This window comes from Schistocerca serialis, chromosome 2 (genome assembly GCF_023864345.2).
Source record: "Schistocerca serialis cubense isolate TAMUIC-IGC-003099 chromosome 2, iqSchSeri2.2, whole genome shotgun sequence".
Classification (NCBI taxonomy): Eukaryota; Metazoa; Arthropoda; class Insecta; order Orthoptera; family Acrididae; genus Schistocerca; species Schistocerca serialis.
The window spans coordinates 407,306,445-407,325,989 of record NC_064639.1 but is presented as its reverse complement, the minus strand read 5'-3'; the positions used below and the strand labels follow the sequence as shown (position 1 = coordinate 407,325,989).

General features: G+C 42.1%; 1 protein-coding gene and 1 non-coding gene across 2 annotated transcripts in view; one reads left to right on the top strand and one right to left on the bottom strand.

Annotated features, from left to right (window-relative positions):
• Positions 1–19,545, top strand: part of LOC126456025 (retinal guanylyl cyclase 2) — a 337,992-nt gene that overhangs the window by 53,956 nt on the left and 264,491 nt on the right. The window lies entirely within an intron of this gene.
• On the bottom strand, positions 9,466–9,536 carry Trnag-gcc (transfer RNA glycine (anticodon GCC)). Its single transcript has one exon. It is a non-coding gene; the product is annotated as a tRNA-Gly (tRNA).

Here is a 19,545-nt window from a genome sequence, read left to right as displayed (position 1 = left end):
TTCCACACATTCTCTCCGTAACATGGTTTACGGATGAGGAATGGTTCCAGGTGTTAGGCTACATCAACACACAAAACCGTAGTGTAAACCCTCATATCACTCACAAAACGCCACTGCGTGACAAAAGGGTTGGAGTGTGGTGCGCGGTGTCAGCTTCTAGGACTGTTGGCTCTGCTTTCTTTGAAACGACTGTAGATATTACAGTTCATACGGGCATCTTCCATACATTTGTAGAGCACTTGGGTGAGATTATTTCCAGCAAGATGAAGAAACATATTACACATCTAACGATTCCATGTAACTTGTAACCAGTTTCTTTGGTGACCGAATAACCTCAAAAAATTCGTACCGTAACCCTCCCCACATCTGACCTAAGGCCCCCTACTTCCAGATTTTTTTTCCTTTGTGGATATCTTAGAAGCCGAGGGTGCAAGAACAGACCACGGACAACTGCTGGACTCCGTGAGGCCATTACATGCGAAATAAGCAACACTGGCGAGGATACACTTCACAGAATGTCGCGAAATATGCTGAAACGAGTACAGTTGCGCGTTACCGGTGGTGGAGGGCACTTCAACATTTGTTGTGAGGACTTTGTGTGTATTTATGTAAGTATGTATGGTATCTCCCAATTAAGTATTATCATCTCAGAAATTTGCAAATGTGATCCACTATGTGTTATGACTCACTGAAGTAGTTCATGTTTATATCGATCGCAGCCACAAATAACCTGCCGCTGCATTACTCGAAATTGCTCTCTCCCTCCAAACTGGCCCAAGAAGGCCCAACACTACAGACCGACCGCCGTGTCATCCTCACCCGACTGGGCGTCATCGGATGCGGATTTAGAAGGGCGTGGGGTTAGCACATCACTCTCTTGGCCGTTGTTAGTTTTCGCGACCTGGAGCCGCTACTATTCCGTCCAGTACTCCTTAGTTGGTTTCGCGAGGCTGAGTGCAACCCGTTAAGTCAACAGTGCATCGCGGCCTGGTGGTCAATCTTCCAAGTGCCAAACGCGCCTCGTGCTTAATTTCGGTGATCTGGCAGGAACCGGTGTATCCATCGTGGCACGAACGCTGACTGATCGAAACTACCCGAAGTTAATTTATCAGTAACAAAAGTTACAGAAATGGTTGCTACTGGTAAACATATTGTCAAGTCGTGCACTGATAGCCGTCCCATTACGGATTCATCTTCCATGATCTCACAGTACTCCCAGTTGATCTGATACTTCATTATGTCTTCATTCTCTATAAATGATTCCATTAATATTAATCGAAATGTTCTTCTTCAAATATGCGATTAAATCATACACTTTCCAGCTAGCGACATTTTCATATTATGTATGAACCATTCACGTTTCTCTTTGTGAACACAGTACTCCACATGTTATAGAGTGAAATTATCGTACGTTACATTTACGTATTTTCCCACTCGAAGGAAGGAAACAACAGTTGCATCAGGGGTGGCCAAGATTTCGGATTATGGGTCATGACCGGTAGTGAGTGCCAAAGTGCTCATCCTCGCTGCACATTTCCCTCTCGGCCACGTCACGCCGTCTAAGCGCGAGAAGGGGGATGAGGGGAAAACTGCAAATGCGCCAAATTTTAATGGCAGTACGCCGACCGCTGTGGCCGAACGGTTCTAGGCACTTCAGTCTGAAACCGCGCTGCTGCTACGGTCGCATGTTCGAATCCTGCCTCGGACATGGATGTGTGTGATGTCCTTAGGTTAGTTAGGTTTTAGTAGTTCTAAGTCTAGGGGACTGATGACCTCTGATGTTAAGTCCCGTAGTCCTTAGAGCCATTTTGAATGGCACTGCATACGACTTGGTTTTATTTTTAACATTTGTCAACAACTTATATTACAAACAGAACAAATTTGCATTATTATCTAATTATTTTTGGTGAATAATATAATTTTCATTTGGTACAAACTCTTGATATACAACCAGACACAGGCAATTTCGCAGAATTTCGCACTCAAGTTTAGTTTCGTAATCGAAAAAAGGGCTTTCACACAAATACGTCCAGTGTAGTTTTAACGTATAAAATTTGTCATTATAACTGGTTTTATATTCTAAGTCAATCAGTTATATCTGCATGTGTACAGGGGCCCTTTCAACTTGAACGGCAAATGGTCCCGCAAACAGCTCTAAAACGGATGTAAAATTGACAGTGTCCTGAAAACCGTTATAAAAGTTTGCTTGTAATTCGTTCACGTCGACAATTTTTTAATGCATCCCCATCAAGTCAGAAAGAAGTTACTTTCCAGGCTCATACTGTAGGCAGTGTGCAGTCAAGCCCACTTAAAATTCGAAGTCTGCAGTCATTCCGGATGTCCCAATTTTCGTTCCTGCACTCCTTTTTCCTTCATGAATTCAACAATAGCGAGTTTTAATTCTTTCAGGGGCAGTGGTTATCAATGTTAACCACACATTTTTTGACTCTTCAAGGGGCAGGAAACTTTTTTAAAATGAAAACACGTGATTTGTCAAAATTTTAAAACTCCTTAACAAAAAAAATTAATTTATTTTAATACAGTTTTACAATATCTTGCTTGCTTTTTTAATTACAGTCAATTAAATTATTGTTACCTCTGTTAAGCACCGCTCATAATACTCGTTAGTTACTTATTTGTTAAGAAATTGAGAGGTAAAGTTTTCTTAGGAAATTATTCAAAATGGCTCTGAGCACTATGGGACTCAACTGCTGTGGTCATAAGTCCCCTAGAACTTAGAACTACTTAAACCTAACTAACCTAAGGACATCACACACATCCATGCCCGAGGCAGGATTCGAACCTGCGACCGTAGCGGTCGTGCGGTTCCAGACTGTAGCGCCTTTAACCGCTCGACCACTCCGGCCGGCCTAGGAAATTATTCACACAAACAACTGAAAAGTACATCATTACTGAGAATGAAATGTTTGAAAGCAATTTTTGACCTTTCATAGACAAAGAGTCACGTTACAGGAAGAACACAACACTTCCACATTGTTCTAACAGGAACAGCACGTGTGCTGCATACTGCACATCTTCTTGATGTGGCCTGTTTTGGCTGATGCGCACTACCTTCCAATGTGCTTTGTTTGTCCATGTGTGGTTTATGTTTACTGAGAGTTACGCTCTTCCCTTTTTGACTTAGGCCATTGCGATGGACAATTGCCTTGGCAAGCAGTCCTTCGTACGCTTTCCTTCGGAAGTCTTTATTCGTGAATTGTTCTATTTCAATTTCTTTGTGTATGATACACGCATTCACTACACACACATCAATAAAGTGGAAAGGCTATGCCACCATTTCATACTTTTGCGATCACAACCATAATCTCCTTTTAGACGATCAAAATTGTCAACAAAATTCATGCTCCTGTTATAGTCACTTAATACACGGGGACATGCCACTACGGTAGTTGATCCATCTTTTTCCTTACTACACTCCTGGAAATGGAAAAAAGAACACATTGACACCGGTGCGTCAGACCCACCATACTTGCTCCGGACACTGCGAGAGGGCTGTACAAGCAATGATCACACCCACGGCACAGCGGACACACCAGGAACCGCGGTGTTGGCCGTCGAATGGCGCTAGCTGCGCAGCATTTGTGCACCGCCGCCGTCAGTGTCAGCCAGTTTGCCGTGGCATACGGAGCTCCATCGCAGTCTTTAACACTGGTAGCATGCCGCGACAGCGTGGACGTGAACCGTATGTGCAGTTGACGGACTTTGAGCGAGGGCGTATAGTGGGCATGCGGGAGGCCGGGTGGACGTACCGCCGAATTGCTCAACACGTGGGGCGTGAGGTCTCCACAGTACATCGATGTTGTCGCCAGTGGTCGGCGGAAGGTGCACGTGCCCGTCGACCTGGGACCGGACCGCAGCGACGCACGGATGCACGCCAAGACCGTAGGATCCTACGCAGTGCCGTAGGGGACCGCACCGCCACTTCCCAGCAAATTAGGGACACTGTTGCTCCTGGGGTATCGGCGAGGACCATTCGCAACCGTCTCCATGAAGCTGGGCTACGGTCCCGCACACCGTTAGGCCGTCTTCCGCTCACGCCCCAACATCGTGCAGCCCGCCTCCAGTGGCGTCGCGACAGGCGTGAATGGAGGGACGAATGGAGACGTGTCGTCTTCAGCGATGAGAGTCGCTTCTGCCTTGGTGCCAATGATGGTCGTATGCGTGTTTGGCGCCGTGCAGGTGAGCGCCACAATCAGGACTGCATACGACCGAGGCACACAGGGCCAACACCCGGCATCATGGTGTGGGGAGCGATCTCCTACACTGGCCGTACACCACTGGTGATCGTCGAGGGGACACTGAATAGTGCACGGTACATCCAAACCGTCATCGAACCCATCGTTCTACCATTCCTAGACCGGCAAGGGAACTTGCTGTTCCAACAGGACAATGCACGTCCGCATGTATCCCGTGCCACCCAACGTGCTCTAGAAGGTGTAAGTCAACTTTCCTGGCCAGCAAGATCTTCGGATCTGTCCCCCATTGAGCATGTTTGGGACTGGATGAAGCGTCGTCTCACGCGGTCTGCACGTCCAGCACGAACGCTGGTCCAACTGAGGCGCCAGGTGGAAATGGCATGGCAAGCCGTTCCACAGGACTACATCCAGCATCTCTACGATCGTCTCCATGGGAGAATAGCAGCCTGCATTGCTGCGAAAGGTGGATATACACTGTACTAGTGCCGACATTGTGCATGCTCTGTTGCCTGTGTCTATGTGCCTGTGGTTCTGTCAGTGTGATCATGTGATGTATCTGACCCCAGGAATGTGTCAATAAAGTTTCCCCTTCCTGGGACAATGAATTCACGGTGTTCTTATTTCAATTTCCAGGAGTGTATTTACACTTGTGGTGTCACTAGGATCATGCATAGTAGAGATCAAATTTACAGCTCGTTTGTCCATCCACTTCTAAAATGCTACACCATGATTGCTGACTCTGCTGTCAAAGTCCCCTCGTTTCATCTTTTTATCTTCCTTTAGTTTTGGGAGGAATTTACGTGTAGGGTTCACAGTGCCACTGCAAATGTTTTCTGCGCTTTTAGTAGGAGAAAATGATTATAATATGTGAAGAAATTATCCATGAAAACAATATGATTTTTGCCATAAAGTTCTTCACATAAATCTGATATGCCTGTGCACCCAGTATCAGTTTAAACTTCTCTGTAGCTAATCTTCCACTATAGATTTGGAACTTCAAATTATATGCAGATTCATCACACAGCATCCATATTTAGTAGCCTCTTTTCACAGGCTTGTCCCTCATGTATTGCTTCGTTGAGCTTCTGCCTTTAAAGTTCATCATTGGTTCATCAATTGTTACTTTCCGATGAGGCTGATAGCATTGTGCAAACCTTTTATTCAACATTTCAACAACAGGCCTTATTTTAAAAAGCTTGTCAAAATTGGCCTGTCCCCTTTTAGGCATCATCAAGTTGTCATTTGAATGGATACGACTGAGGAGAAAACTGAATCGTTTTACAGTCATCAAGTCACATATATATGACTCACTTAAACCTGGAGATGAAGACCAATAAACTCGATAACTTGGTAATTTTTTGACACTCATAAATAAATTTATGCCTAAGAAAACACTTATCTCATCTTCAGTAGTTGGGATGAAAGGCTTTCCTTTTTGTGTGGCGTACAAATTGGTGTGAAATCTAATATGTTTTACCATTCCATCAGTAAAAAAGTCACAAAATATTTTATGTGGTGATGGATTTGACATCTCTGTAAAAAAAAAGCTGTAGGGTCAATTTTTTCCAAAAAATTAGGCAGTTCTTCAACTCTGAAATTTTGGCTCCACTGTGGAGGATCATCCTTTCCACTTCCAGATTCACCAGAGGTACCAGAATGATTTGGGATGTTTGGCTGTATATGTGAAGAACTAACTGTCACAGATGTTGTTGCTTTAGCCAGTAATGATCTCGAACGTCTAGGCATGGACAGAGAAAGTGATTCAGAGGCTGAAGAATCATCATTTGATGGAATTTTAGCCATGCAAGATTCTTTATTATCGCACAAGTGATGATTACTTTCAGGTAAATTATCATCTGCTTCATTGCTACTCTCGTCAGAACATCATAACACAATATCATCACAGTCAGGTTCATATGTAGGATCAATGTCAGAGTCTTCAAACAAACTTATTTCACTGTCTGAGTCTTATGGAAGGTCCTCGAAAAGTAGTTTTCGTATTTCATCATCACTAAGACACCTCCTAGCCATACTCAATGAAAGCTGTATCCCAGTTGCGCGGTGGTTACCAGCGCTAACCTAGATTAAAGTAACAAAAATATGAAATAAATAAACTTGTTTCACGTAACTATTGCACTGAAGGTCATTAGCATAAACTAAATTTACGTATTAAAATACTTACTTGGAAATGAAAGTAGTATATATGTGCCAAATTTGTTCTTCAAAACGTCCACCAACTAAACGGCACAAAACTGCTGCAAGGCAACAAACGAATTGTGCTGTACAAGCAATAGGAAAGCAAAATGCGTGATATCCAATGCCGTGCCATCTAGGAAGAACTCCCTCAAGTAACAGTGTGGCTCGCAGTGACAACTGCTGCCCCCATTCGGTCACAGGTGTCGTAAAATAGGTGGTTAACATTGATAACCACCGCCCTTGAAAGAGATAATGCCTGGTGATAGCAACTGCCCCTGAAAGAGTTAAATCGAAAAGTCGTTCCAAACATGTCTCCTGACTTAACCAACGTACTTGACAGTAATACAGCGTATATCAAAAAGAATGATCCGATTTTTAAAAATCATAACTATTGTATTATTTGAGATATGTGCGTGAACAACGTACTGTTGGAAAGAGCAAACTCTTTAGTTCTACATGGTTCCCGTTAGGTAGCAGCAGTATTCGCCCTCTTCAGATCTAGTAAAAATGGTGTCGGAACAACAGAAAGCTATTTGTGTTCTACGTTTTGTGCATTGTGGGTCAGTAATAACCGTTCAGCGTGACTTTCGTACTAGGTATGTGTGGATCCTCCTACAGCACAAAACACTACACGAAGGCTTGAACAATTCCGAGAAATAGGTTATTTGTGTCAAGACAAATCGCCGGGCCGTCTCGGAGTGTCTGACAGACGTCGAACACATCCTTCGTACTTGCACAAGGAGACCGCAGAAATCCATTCGCCATGCAGTTCGACATACCGTCTATGTCCGTCTGGCGCGTGTTGCGTCGACATTTACACATGAAACCATACAAAATTCAGCTACTGCAAGCTCTTCGTGAAGGTGACAAACAACAACGTGTGGAGTTCTGTAATTTCGTTCTTGGCAAGATGGAGGATGGCAGTTTTCTTCCGAGCTTAGTGTTTAGTGACGAGGCAACATTCCATTTAAATTGAAAGGTGAACAGAATGTGAGAATATGGGATACGGAACAACCACATGAAATTGCACAAAGTGAGAGGAACTCTCCGAAATTTAATGTGTTTTGTGCAGTTTCACGGGAAAAGGTGTATGGTTCATTTTTCTATGCTGAGAACACTGTTATAGGAAGCACATATCTCGATATGCTTGAGAAATTTCCTTTTCCACAGTTGGAGGCTGATTCGAACGACTTAATTAGCAACAGTGTGGGGCACCGCCACATTGGCATCTGGAAATGGGGAATTTCTAAATCAAAGGATTACTGAACGATGGATCGGTCGCACTGGACCAAATGATTCAACCTCGCATTACTGGCCCCCATGGTCACCGGACCTGAATGTATGTGATTACTTCTTGTGGGAGTTTATAAAAGACTCTGTTTATGCGTCTCCGTTACCAACAACAATGAATAAACTGAGACATTGCTTAACAGCATCTGTGGAAGCTGTAACTCAAGACATGTGGGAACAATTTGAATACCACATTGACATATGCCGTGCACCTCATGGGACGCATATTGAACACATATGAAAAGGTATGAAAAAATTTTTTTAAAGTTTCCCGTTCAATAATAAAAAAATTCATTGTCTATGTTTATTAGTTTCAGAAATGTAGACGTGCCAAATCGGATGATTCTTTTTGATACACGCTTTATATGATGTCTCCAAACTTTTCGTTCAGTTACACTTAAATCTGTTGCAACTGACAACGACTTCAGAAATCTGTGTGCACCACCAGTTTCTTCGTGTGCTCCATGTCCGCAAATTTAGCATAAAGTGTTTATCGACGTACACAACAATGAATCCCTTCTGTTGATCGTTGTCATTTCTAGCTCTTTCATTGTCAACTAAGTCTTTAAATTCTTTCTGTATCATACTCTAAATGTTGTTTCATAGCAAATATGTAGTACCCGTGGCTTATGCTAATTGCGAATTCTCATCCCTCTCTTCTGTCATTCTACATTTTAAATGATTGTGACGATAGATCGGTAGACTGCTCTCTCCGTGCAGCCACGGAACCTGTAAACGTCCTTCATACGACGAACAAACAGCGTAGAGGAAACAGCACTGACATCGCGATTCTGCCGACCTCTGATATTTGTGCCTAGCGAAGAATGCCGCAGCGCAATGCTAAATGAAATGTTTCGCGGTTCCTGATACTTCCGAGAAAGGACTGAGCAAAGCCAAATAACAGAGTGGGCCTTAGTCCACGGTGCACGTGTGAAGTTTGGCACGCAAAAATAAAATATTTTACCGCACTACTTACTTATTCATTTTCCCACTATATATTTCAGTGATCCACAACACTAGCTGCAGGTGGAGAACTGTGCAATTAGATTCCCAGTTATCATGTAGAACATAAGCACCTCTTTCCGGTACTAGCCAAGCGCAAAGCAGGTTATGTCTCGTCTTTTGCTGATGATAAAATTAGTTTTTCGGAAAAGGCACTGTTAAAAACATGAAATTGTAAGAATAAAATGTACTTTCAAGGTAAACAGAATCGAAAAGTGCTGCATTCTGCTACTTGTTGCGTGTTCTCTTCACTGCACATTACATATACTTTGTCAGTTCACCGAAAGATGTTATGCATGTTATTGATGTGCTATGTTTACAATCAATACAAAGATAACTGAAAGCTGAGGCTTGCCTATTTAGTTTACTGTGCAACATAATTCAGTTCTATATTGCTTTATCTTGTATTATCAAAATTTGGATGGGCGCCTGTGCTCTACACCAACACCAAGAATGTAATAATACGATTCATTTGTATTTATCAACAGTCGCAGTCCTCATGATGCCGTCATTTAGGCCCGAAATAATCAACGCGTCCTGTGTGTACAAGCGGAGCTGCACGCCAAGCTCGCCAGTCGAAGTAGTAGCGGAGGAAGGCAGACAGATGGCGTGGGTGTACCAGGTCGCTCGCTGCCACTACTTTCCAACTGTAGGGAGATGCTTTCGTAATGTTCATCGGAAAACCCGCGTGTTGAATTACAGTATTTCTGTTTATTGTCCCAGCGAACTATTAACAAATAACACGTTGTACAAAAACTGATGCATCGGCCGGGAATCGAACCCGGGCCGCCCGCGTGGCAGGCGAGCATTCTACCACTGAACCACCGATGCTACATGGAAGATCGTGATGGTTTCCGTAAGTAATTGTCTCTTGTAAGTTCCCATTCGCAGGAGGTAATCAAATAATAATGGTTAGGTCATAACAAATATTCCTCTTGATTACATCAAATCTCACGTTCAGACAAGGTTTCCTTTGTTCCTACTTGACCACTAAAGTGATCTACAACAATTAGGTGTGCGCAGAGCTTATGTCGTGAAAGCCATACCTGAAAACAAGAAGACAATATTTATTAACAAGAGTTCTGAAATATGTAGTTTCTGCGTTTTTTCCATGTATACTACGTCAGTTGAAGGAACCGCGTTATAACTGTCACATTATGCACTTCAAGGAAGATGCAAAAAACCTCGCACAAAGTTAGAAGTGCCCACCTTCACTGCAGGCTCTGGTGTTCGGTTCGGTTGTGGCCGACATCCCCACCTTTACAGACCCATAGCTACCTAACATTTAATAATAAATGAAATAAAATACCGGCATATAAAATGATGTATGATTTGCTTCCATCGGTACCACTAAAGTACATCGCTTTAGCATAGCTTGCTAGAAATTGCACATCAGAAAAATACGTCAGTTGCAAAGCATTTGTATAGAAATTCGAGAAGTGCCGGTGTCCCGCAATCAGTTAAGAACTAGAATAGCAACAAACTGTGACAGCTTCTCCAACTTTATTTATATTTTATACTACTATGTGAAGATCTCGAAAAGTACTAGACCGATTTATTCAATTTTTCTCTGTTAAGGACAACTACGTGAACGAAATTCTGATTGATGCTGTGATGTGCAACTGCGCAGTTTAGTTCTTTTCTCGCAGTCAGTTCTAACTACGACACCAGGGCATTTAAACCAATACGCATATTGTTTCTTAAACAAAATGTGTGTACACAACAATATGGTGTTCGTTGTACCCCTCATGGTCTGTTTTAACAGAAAACAGGAAACTTATATTTATGGCTTCCTCGCTATAATTAGGACACCACAATGGAATCTGAATCACCCAAAATTTTGTAATGCTACACGGCTTAAAACCACTCAAAATACTATCACTAACGCTACTATCCTGATGGATGCAGCACCTCATAACCCACATATCAGTGGTTCAAGTCGATTTCCCCATTCGCTATAACCGGCTTCAGTTCCCAATCAACGGAGCGATCGGTCCCAGTGTTTAGCACAATGGACTCGCATTCAGGAGGACGACGATTCAATCCCGAGTCTGGGCTTCTCTGATAAGAAAGCTGACTATCCAAATTGAGGGTAGACACTTGATACAAAACATACTTCCTGTGCATTTCTCCTCTCCACTGCGGCACTTGCTTGACCTGCACACTGCAACCCCATTTAAAATCAACCAAGTTAAAATGTTTGCACTATACTCACTTTTCGTTACTCACTTGATTGCTGCACTCCTTACTTCTGAACTGGCAGAAATTGGAAGCTGTGAAACTGTTAATACTTTGTGTTCGACCACATCCACTAATACTAATAGTAATAATAAAACAGACTTTAAGGCTGGAGTTGGTTGGTGCTACAGATTTATGAAAAGTCATGGACTTAGCGTGCGAACCAAAACCAAAATATCTCAGAAAATACCACGCCAGTATGAAGAGACTATTATGTTTGCATCACTTTATTTTCCAACGTCGAAAGGAAACCAGAGTGGAATTAAGCCATAGCGAATATGGACGAAATTCCTTTGACATTTGATGTGCCGAATAACGGAACTGTTGCCACGCAAGGTGCTAAAACTGTAACTATAAAAACGAGTGGACATGAAAAATGCACTACACTGTTGTCCTTTCATGTTGTGCTGACGGTACTAAACTTAATCCAATGATCATTCTGAAGCGCAAAACAATGTCAAAATCTTTTCAAATACCGCCTGTTGTTCACGTACATGACAAGGGTTGGATGGACGAGGCTGATATGAAGTTATGGATTAACAGAGTGTGGGAGAGAAGGAAAGGTGCTTTAATGAAGAAGAGTTCTCTTCTTGAGCTAGATCAGTTTAGTAACTATTTGAAAAATTCTGTGAAAGAGAAATTGAGTCAGGGGATTACAGAGCTTGCTATTATACCGGGAAGACTTACTTCACAATTTCAAGCTCTTGCCTCGACAAATAAACCGTTTAAAGCGTATATGAAAGAGGAATGGAAGAAATGGTTGATGGATGAAACCCAACGGCCGGCCGCTGGCGGCCGAGTGGTTCTGGCGCTACAGTCTGGAACCGCGCGACCGCTACGGTCGCAGGTTCGAATCCTGCCTCGGGCATGGATGTGTGTGTTGTCCTTAGGTTAGTTAGGTTTAATTAGTTCTAAGTTCTAGGGGACTTATGACCTCAGCAGTTGAGTCCCATAGTGCTCAGAGCCATTTCAACCATTTCATTTCATGAAACCCAACATGAATTCACGCCGAAGGGAGCTTTAAAACGACGTACAATCAAACGAGTGTGTCATTGGATAAAACAGTCGTGGTCTAGAGTGAAAGAACCTTTCAAGAAGTGCGGCATAAGTAACGCTCTTCATGGCAGTGAAGACCATCTTATATACGAAGAGGCAACGATCACGACGAAGAAGAAGAAGATGAAAGTTCAGATGAAGATTTTCAAGGATTTTAAAGATCGTTTCTGTTTTATAAACTAAGAATTTTTTAGTCTGGCTTTGGATTACAATAAGAAAAATGATAGCAAAGTATTTTTTAAAAAAATGGTTAAAATTAAGGCGCATCTTATAGTCCATGGTTCTTACAGTCCGTAAAATACAACAAAACGAAGGCAGAGTTAACTATAAAAAAGCTGATTTGGTAACAAAGCAATTATCGTTTTGTGCATGACACTACCGCCCACTTTCTTCCTCTACACTCGCAACAAACCGCCTAAACAATGCTATACAACGCAATCATAACTGACACCATGATAGGATCTTTTTTAGGTGGTTGGCTGAATTTAAATTTAATGGTTGTCATCATCGATTGTTGCCACTAATATTTTCAGAATGTCAGAAATATTGTACAGTTACTGTTCTGAAAAGGACGGTCCAGATGAAGCGTAGATCCACCTTAATGAGGAGCAAACAAACGAAGATCTACCGTACTGAAAGAAACTCCTGCATTCGTTGAAACAAATTAAAATCAGAAAATGATGAAATCGTGTGCCACAAATCTAATGCAGTTGAAACATGTTCAAATGTGTGTGAAATCTTACAGGACTTAACTGCTAAGGTCATCAGTCCCTAAGCTTACACACTACTTAACCTAAATTATCCTAAGGACAAACACACACACTCATGCCCGAGGGAGGATTCGAACCTCCGCAGGGACCAGCCGCACAGTCCATGACTGCAGCGCCTAAGACCGCTCGGCTAATCCCGCGCGGCATGCACTTGAAAAAAGAAACTCACATCACAACCGTAAGCTGCTTTCAGTGAATAATACTTTACTGACAACTAGTGTCAATAGAAAGCACAGTTTTAAATTCGACGTAAAAGTTCATCATAATAAAATTTCTCTTCCTTGTTTAATTTTAACCCTTGGTGGTAAGGAGAGGTAGACTTAATTATTTTGTACGAGTTTTTTTAGGCTGAGTTTTTCAGTGGGCAGCTGGTATGAATTAAGTCATCATCACATCCCAGATCCCGCATTCCCTTGCTTCAAATTACCAGTGGTGCCCAGTTAAATCCGTGGAACTTCAGATGGCAAAATCTTTAAGACTCCGAAAACAACGTTTAACCAGATTTTGGAAGTTTGAGATGCATTCGATTTGTCCTAAATCCGATTTTTTCCATTCCTCATATCATGAAAACCATGGACCCTAAAATGTTTTATAATTTCTATCTCCAGACGCGTATTTTCCGGCTCCTACAACTGGGGAAAGCCATTTCCATGTAACTTTATTCCGTAAAGAGACGTGATGCGAAACATTCACCTGATGATGGCTCAATGATTGTCAACTAAAATATTGGGCCAGGAAGTTGAGGTGATCTGTCTAAAATTCCAAAATTTCATGGAATATTCCGTAAAGGACTATTGCGAAAAATCATTGCATTTGAATTTAATATAAGAAAAGTTATCTTGATTGTTGCATTCCTATTATTGTCTTGCATTTCTCTGACAAACCTGTTTACCTGTTTTTAATGTTCCATGCTATAGTCGGTAACAACCGAACCCTTAGAGTATCGCTTTGTTGTCTGTTTGTCTATCTGTCTGTCTATCTGTGTCAGTCTGCCCAGCTGTTAAAAACCCCTTTTCTCAGGAACTGGTGGATGTATGAACGTTCAAATTTATGTCGTATTTGGGACATGGTATTTGCTGGTATTAAGGAAAACGTGGGAGGAGCCACCAATGTAACTTTCTTTTCACACTTACTGTTTATTTAACAATATATAATCATAAATTTGTTTTCTTTACAAATTAACAAATTTGTGAAATGAATAAGCTTTTACAAGAGAAATCAAAACAAGAACATCATCACAATAATTACAAGGGCCCGGACCTGCAGCCCGCCCGTTATCGAGTGAAACAGCGGTGTTTACTACCGCGCTGGATACAGTTTCCCTTAGTAAATGCCCTTCTGCAACACATGAAAATAAGTAATATTGATGACTAGAGTATTTCAGTTACTCACACAGATGAGGTAACTCTTCTTCTTCTTCTTCTTCTTTTTTCGCAAGGTTCGGGGTTAAGATGCGCGCCTATGCTCAAAGGCTAAACAAATTAGGAAACAATTATGACAATGATAAGGCTTGCTTCAAAGCGAGGAACCTTTTCATTTCAATCAGCAACCAAAGTGCGACTGGATCCCAACCCGTCGCTTTTGACAATCTTATTCCGACTAAAACCCTGATGACAGTTGGCTGTTAATATGTCAAAAGTTAAACTGCTTCTCAGTTATGAAGGCCGCTCTGAAGGAACGTTTTAAAACATTACGTATTAGCACTTATTACAAGAGAACTCACTCGGCGGGACCACAAGATCCAGTTAAAAACACACCAATAATGACCCGGTCTTTCAAAGACAGGGGCGCACAGCTTAGTACAACAGGTAGTTCAAATCATCCCAAATACAATTACAATCAAATGGCTCTGAGCACTATGGGACTTAACATCTGAGGTCATCAGTCCCCTAGAACTTAGAACTACTTAAACCTAGGACATCACACACATCCATGCCCGAGGCAGGATCCGAACCTGCGACCGTAGCAATCGCGCGGTTCCAGACTGAAGCGCCTAGAACCGCTCGGCTACCGCGGCCGGCTCAATCAAGGAATTAAATCGGTTAACATCTAAATCATATTTAACGGCAACCTGTGCCTTGGTACAACTGTTCCGACTGTATTTCCGACCGGGAGCTTATTCATTAAAACATTAATGATAGGGTATAAACTAGAAAGGAAGAGCAGTATAACATCAGAACAAATTTTCAAACGACAACTAGTGCCTACAGTCTATATTTACGACCAAAGAGCCGACCGATTAAAACTCTGAGGGTCGGTACAAACCAGAAAATAAGAAAGAAAGGCAATATAGTAACGAGGTAGATTTTTAAAAGACAACCAGTGTCTTAGTAAAATACTGTGGCCTATATCTGCGACCAAAGTGCCACCCGAGTAAAACTCTGAGGGGCAGGAACAAACCAGAAAATAATTAGGAGGTCGGGTAGACAATGACACCAATCACCACAAGATTTACATCATATTACTCCCCTTTATCACGAAGCAGTTCCATGGATCCACGATGTTTCACGGCGGTTACTGAGTGGTGCCGTTGAAAACCAGGTAGAAGGAGGCAGTCAGGCCACAAGCGGTCGTCCGACACAAATGTTGCCAACCAACCGATGCGATTTCGGCCTACTGCTTGTAGTCGACGCTGACCCCGGTGAAGTACTCCGGTATCTTTACTCTGCGCAGGCCCTCCTCGTGTACCTCGTGGCTTCGGCCGCTCGGACCTCGTGACCGCCTCTTGTCGCGACGCTACCGCCAATCCCCAAACTTGGTGCCTCCTGTCCTCGGGCCAGCGAAACGGTATATCTATCGGCAAGCAAAGTGCTTGTGAAGACACAACCCACAGATACCAACTATTCCTCATAGGTATTGGCAACGGGGCCGCAAGAGGGATAATGAATATTACCCTTGAGCTAGTGGCGCCAGACAGAACAGTCTACTAACTTGATGGCGCCACGGCTCAGTATTCTCAGATCTATGGACCCTTGTTGATGCAAAAAAACTGAAACTTCCCAGTCAATACAATCTCAAGATGTGAACACTTATGTCACATGCTTTAAAACTCCCAAACTCACTTATGAAAACCGACATGGTACTTCCTGCCTGCCAACAGCCATGAAATTTGTCATGAAGCAAGGCTTCATGATACAACCAAAGGCAAAAAGTCGAAAAGCGTAAATTTGTAGTTATATTTAAAAAATTTGTCTTTTGTTATCAGATTATCAATCTGTCCGTCCGACCGTCCGCCTGTTAAAACCCCTTGTTTCTCAGGTACGGGTGTACGGGTGTATGTGTCAAGTTGAAATTTGTGTCACTAAGGTCGATAGTCCCTTGGCCGTATTGTAAACTTTAGCTTCTAAGTCAGTGCTGCAAAAGGGACAGCTATTTATGCCACAAATTTGATACTGGCAAACTCACTCATCTACACCTCTACGGTACTTCTCGTTGATCTACAACGATGAAATTTGGCAGGAAGTAAGGTTTCACAGTACAAGTAACGGAAAAAAATCCGAAAAATGTTAATCTATGAGTATATCACACGAAAAAAGATTTCTTTTGTCATTTATTGTCCGACGTCAAAATGAAACAATCATTATATCTGCAGTCAGGGCTGTTTGGTCGCAATAGTAAAAGCCAAACATCAGGCAAGGAATGACTTTATTGCAACTATAACGCTTTGCGGAACTTATTCATCAGACATCCAGGAGAGACTACTGCAAATGTATATGGCGTTACAATAGTAAGTGAAACAGACATTTGAAGAGTAGTCTGCGAACGTTTGTTTCATATACAACGCGTCATATGAGAAATGGTCATTCCCTGCCTGACGTTTGACTTTTGCCATTGCGACCCAGTCAGCGTGAATGGAGAACTGCTGATTGTTATAATATTGGTCGCCTGCCACCTTCATGACTTTGTCACATTTACGTTCACAGCGATAGTAATAAACTGTGTTTAATATCTTAGTAATTTCAATTCTTTTCATTTTTTAATATTATCTGTTCATTAAATTGTAAATCGTATAGCAAAATATTACAGAACTAATTAATAATAAACCTTAAATGTTTTGTCACATTCTTTTGATTTGAAAATCTCTCTATAATGCTGTTTTTGCGTGTTAGCCCGCATAACAGATCTAGTATAGAAGTTTATAGATATTGGATATGGCCGGTGCTTCACATTGGAATATACTGGTAAAAGCGCCATGATAGCGTTAACGGGAGAACGGCATTTGTACGACCAAGGAAAAAGCGGTGAGGAACGAAGAACTACTGTAGAACGTGTAGTTACAGCAGTTGGCTCGAAAGTGTTCTTTATTGCTCAGGCTGCAAATGTGATTTAGGACTCGAGCAATGCTGGACTTAAGTGCCTGGGGATGAATAACGTCGTCGTAATTCCTTCACAATTAGCATTCATTTGTCGAGAAATTTGTGAATTTGATTTTTGTTGTTCCATTACGGTAAAACGGTATTACCTCGTAATCCGAAAATCAGAGGACCGTTGCACAACCTTCCACGTATTTCGCTCCGATTTAAGACCTCCTTGCCTGTTGTGTGCACGATCACTTTGATTAGGAGGGTACGCGACACTTGAAGATATTGGCTGCGACGGGAAATCTGTCATCCTGCGTCAACACGTTTATTGCAGATACGTCTTTCACAGTCGTGTTATGCACATAAATGTCGCAGCCAGGCAGTTGCGCGTTTAATTTCGGATGACATATGGAAACGTTGCTCTGTTCAATTAAACCTCCCAACCAAAGGACAAACGTTGCGATAATATTCCTAAATTACGTACTATCAACGGTAGCGCTGTACACAATGGAAATTACTACCAAGCAAAGGAGACGACCTTACGTTTTACTTAAATGAAATAATAAAAAGAGAAGAAAGAAGGAAGATTGGAGCTGAACATTTCGTCGACAGCGGAGTCCTCACATGCGCTCGGCATTTCCTGAATGGTCAAGGAAGAAGCGAATAATCGGCAACGGACATATTCAAGAAACCATCCCGACATTCTCACAAAGTGATTTACTATACATTAAAACACACCTCGTTAAGTAAAAGGAGTCAAATATGAAAAACTTCCGTTGCCAATTGTTTGATGGCCATATGCCGAATTTTTCTTTGCGCTACACTTTTATCGGCAAACAGGTCGCTACACACGTTTCTCAACTGGTTTTATTTTCCTTTCACATAATTATATTGAGATAATTTTAGTAGCTTTAATGTCGTGGTAGCTTAAGATAATTTTAGTAGCTTTAATGTCGTGGTAGCTTAAAGAGCTACCGCTATCGACCTTGCAGTATACTCTGTTCTTGCCAGTTTGAGTAGTACCATTTTTCGTCAACAGGATTCGATATCAGGAATCTTATTTCAAGCACTAGGATATACATGTTGCATGGAATGAACGTTAAGACAACGATCACCGCTGTTATTTCAGGTGTTATTATGATACCCAGTGGAACACCTTTGGGATGGTTTAAGAACGTCGTCTTCGCTCCAAACCCCATCGTCCAACATCACTATCTTCTCCAGTTATGACTCTTGACGGAGAATGGGTTGCTATGTCTCCATAGATACTCAGACACCTCACTGGAAGTGTCCCTAGCAGAGTTCATCATAAAGCCGGAAAAAATGGAAATGTCGTGTGGCTAGGGCCTCCCGTCGGGTAGACCGTTCGCCTGAGAGGGTGTATAGATCCCACGTTAATGTCCACTACTTTTTATCAGATACTCGTAGCGTATGTGCCCTGACAGCGGAAGAATTTTTCACCATCTGTGTTTGGGCAGCGGGGGTGGAAGGGGTAGCGGCATACGTTCCTAAGTACCACACAACACAAAATGACGTACCTTAAATCTCGGACATCTCGTTAGTGTCTAACCGAGGCGAGAGCGATATGATTTGTTTGTGGTGATCCGCTCTCCCGATAGGACCGTGTGCTCAGCGACTGCGTTGATGCGATTCCAGAGAAGCGCACATCCAAGTTCTAGGTTTTCCTTCACTCTCATCGTTATCAGCATCACAAAAACGACACAGCTTCATTTTCCCACACATCGCTATCCCCTTCACTAATTAACTGGGCTAAAAACACCTTATTAGCAGCAGCGAGTATAAGCGTTTCTATCAGGAGTTCTTTCACAAAGTCATCACCAGATTTTACCCAGTCTGCAGTTCTCAGGGAAATTTAGACTAATTTACGTGGCTGGCGGGTTCCACAACCTTCGGCTGATGTTGGCATATAGGCCTACACTTTTTTTGTAATACGAAACAATTTACAACCATCTAAAAATCGAGAATTTGAAAGAAATGATCAAGATACACGTAGTATTGTTATTAGTAGCAAAACTACCTGAATCTACAGATTAAACTAAATGTCAGTACCCAGATATGTGGTAAAGGACGTGCTGTGTCACTGACTGCAGCTGTGCTCATATAGATTTTAAGCAATAACAATAATAATGTCGCACACCAACCGCATCAAGTTACCGTTCTACAACACAAACAAGACGTTTTTAAACAAGTGTTAAAATGAATCGTGAATTGGCTGCAGTAGCTCACAAAAGACGAATATGTCATTATTCTTCGCGCATTTGTGATACCGTGCAACAAGGTATTTTAAGCCCTTGCAATAAATGCCGCCGCTTTTGATTTCATCCACTTCAGAAGTGATGTTTCTCAATACTTCACCGTCTCCACTGTTGCCATGCATGCCATTTCTTGAATTTTAGAAATGGCTGAGCCAAATGTTTAAAATCAGAGTTGCAAGAAGCCACACGGTTCGAAAAG